Here is a 3283-nt window from a genome sequence, read left to right on the forward strand (position 1 = left end):
CTAAAAAAAAAAAAATATATATATATATATATATATATATTAACCAGAATCTACCAGGGCCTATAATTAGGATGAGAGATTTCTTTCTTTTTTTTTTTTTTTTTAATTTATAAGCAGGTTTTATACCTTCTAAAGCAATTCTACATCTCTTTAACCTCGCTAAGAGCACGAGCTGTCGCGGTGCCACTCGCGTCCCTGCACGAGCACGGGGACAGGAGTGGTGGTGGCTGATGTCAGAGTGAACGCAGGCAGCGGCGCTGACAGCCGGGTACTCATCAGTTTGTAAGAAAAAATGGGAAAAAAAATAGGTAGAAGGTGATGCTGACCACTTGTTGCCAGCATTCGCTCTAGGGTATTTTTCCTTTTCTGGAGAGCTCAGTATTGTTATGAATGAAAACTACATCTTTTGTCCTCATTACCAGAGCTTTACTTTTGGCTTTGATCAGTTTACCCTGAGTGATTCGAAGCAGATTGATTTATCTTAGCATCTGATGGAGAACCGCTTCCAGCTCTGGCTGACATCCGCTCCGAGGGGACGCCGGGGGATGCTGGGGCTGGCAAACGGGGCAAATCCACAGCCGACAGCAGAGCAGCAGACACCTCTGATCGGGCCAAAAGTAGCCACACAAGTTAAAGGAGCACCTTGGGGGGGAAAAAAATTAAAATAAAAAAATAAATCTCCTTTTTTTTCCCTCCTAGGAGAAAAACCCAGCGCTTTTTGGGAGGGTATTTCCATTCCACTTTAACTGAGCCTGATAAATTTTCCATTTACCCAAGTTTGCAGAGCTTCGAGCCAAACACTGTGAGCAAATAAATAAATAAATAACCCCAAAATGTATCGCTTTAATCTCCAGAAAAGAGCATTTGTGAAGTACAAGGTTGTGCGCAGTGGTTTCCAGCTGTGGCAGAAGGAGCAGAAAAGAACGGCGAGGTTATGTCTATTTGCTATGGCGGAGCCTGCGTCGGAGCCAGGGAGTGTTAAAACTCAGCTCGGAGCTCTGGGATCCAAAATGTGAGTGAGAATAAATCCGTCCCTGGATTTTCCTGTAGGGGAGCAGCTCAGCAAACTCAGGAGCTGCCGATCAGCCCCGGGTCTTTCTCAGTAGCAAAGTTAAAAATCCCCATCCTTCCCTCTCCTTTTCTCAGATTCTCACATTTGTAGCATTTTAAAAACTCTTTTCCAGGGGGAAAAAGCCTTTCTCTGATCCAAACAACCCCAAAGCCTTTACCCCCATCTCTGAGCCTCAGCCTAACCCTCATCACCCCTGGCAGGATCTGGCCCCAGCGGCTTCGTGTTCCCAGGATTATTATTATTTTTTTTTTAATGGTAAATCTCAACGCTATTTCAAGTGATGCTATTTCACCAGCCACAATGAGTGTGCACTTATTTAATAGCTAAAACAGACAGACAGTCAAATTAACGCTGCCATCCGGCTCAGCCCTTGTAAATAATTAGAACCATTTTACTGCAATAATCAGAATCATTTTACTGCAGGGCTGAGATTACTCTTCTGAAACTTCTGAACTTCTTTCACTTTGTTCTATACAGTGAGCCTACCAAGATGGTACTTTTAGGCATGGAATAAAATGCTCTAAAAGCAAATATCTTTCAGGCGCTTGCCTGGGAGTCTTCAGGCTCCCTGTTACCTTACACGCCGAAGAAGGGGGAAAAAAGTGCCCGTCCTCCAGCTCTCTCACCCATTCCCAGGGTGGCATTTGCCAAGCTTAAATCAACACTGTCTTGTCTCCAGCTCAAGCCATAGCAGCTTTTGAGGGTGGTATATTATCATGACAAGCAGCGAAATACATAGATTTTTAAAAATTAATACAACGACATATATAATACCCAGGAATTCTTAGCTAAATTTACAAAATTAATGACAATTCTGCCCCCAGTACATCACCGGTCACCTACTGCTCTTCCTCTTTTTTTTTTTTTTAAACTGTACAATGACCTTCTGATAAGGACATGTCAGAATGCGCCTGAGAAACGCTCAGGCTTTTGAAAAATAAATAGATAGAATACAAAAGCGGACACGACCACAGCTCTCCGCAAGGCAGAGGTGGCCGTGGCACGATGTGTCCATCAGCCCCGGCACGAGGTCACCTCCAGACCGGCTCAAATCCATCTGGCATCAAGGGTCACCTCGGAAGGGGCTCAACACCAACCTCGTGTCCCGGGACGGTGGCCAGTCCCACGGCTCTCGGGCAGGTCACCCTATAAACCCACGCACAAGCTCCGTTTCTGCATCAGTAACGCTTCTGAGATGGGAAAGAAAAACGTGTCGCTTAACACAGCAGCACCCAAATTGGAGAGATGTAGGATGCCTGCCCTGGAGACCCCACCACAACCGAAAAAAAAAAAAAAAAAATGGGATGGAGAAAAATTAACTGAAACGTTAACATCTTGTGCTGCACGTGAAAATGTTCAGCAGTGACCAAGGGGATGGGTGACCCTTCCCAGCTCACAGCCCTTGTTTGTTAGGCAGGAAAAACCCAGAGAGCGCAAAGGCTGTTCGGCTGCAGGAATTAGTTGGTGCTTGGTGGGATGCAGCACAACTCTTATTTTTAATAAAATGTCATTGTTTAGGAGGGAGTGATTTTTTTCATAGGAGGGAGCGATAATCACTCTGCATTAACCGCGCTGCACCACCCCCAGGACTGAAAGCCGCCGTCCCAAAACCACCGGAGCCAACCGTCCCGGATAAATTCAAAGGCGTGATCGTACCGGGCATTCACGGTTTGTGCCATCGAGCAACGATCGATACCGTCTCGATACCAAAATTAAGAGATCTGGTGTGGGAACGCCTTTGATTTTAGTGAATTTTTACTCTGACCCCAAATCCTGCCGGTTCGCCCCCGTTTCGCACGGCAGCAAACAGGAGCGGGGGAAGCGTTTCTCGGGATGGGGAGGCAGCGGCAGCTTCTCCTTGGGTTTCTCACCCACCGGGGGAGACGGATTTGTGCCAGAGGACGGAGGCGCCGCGGGCCTGACGTGAGGTCAGAGGGGACGGGGTGACGTCACAGCCTCCCCGGTGAAGCCAGCGCCCGTCAAACACCCATCGCTTGGCCGGGGGGGGTCAGCCCGCCTGTAGCGGGGAGGGGAGGCAGGCAGGCGTTAGGAAAGAGCAAACTTCATCAGGCTCAAAGGGGGAGCTGGAGCAAATACCCCCCGGCTCCCACAAAACATCAGTAAAACGTATCTTACTTCAGCGTGACAGTTCTAACCCGCATCACTATGGTATTTGTCAGGTCAGAGGGAAAAAAAAAAAAAAAAAAAAAA

General features: G+C 47.2%; 1 long non-coding RNA gene across 1 annotated transcript in view; it reads left to right on the forward strand.

Annotated features, from left to right (window-relative positions):
- The window catches only part of LOC113486993, a 5828-nt gene extending 2568 nt beyond the window's left edge, over positions 1 to 3260 (forward strand). The window contains exons 2-3 of the long non-coding RNA XR_003399687.1: positions 855 to 1012; positions 1185 to 3260. This is a non-coding gene — a long non-coding RNA (uncharacterized LOC113486993). The remainder of the gene's footprint in view (positions 1 to 854; positions 1013 to 1184) is intronic.
- The last annotated feature ends 23 nt before the right edge of the window (positions 3261 to 3283 follow it).

This window comes from Athene cunicularia, assembly GCF_003259725.1.
Source record: "Athene cunicularia isolate RWA chromosome 18 unlocalized genomic scaffold, athCun1 chr18_part1, whole genome shotgun sequence".
Classification (NCBI taxonomy): Eukaryota; Metazoa; Chordata; class Aves; order Strigiformes; family Strigidae; genus Athene; species Athene cunicularia.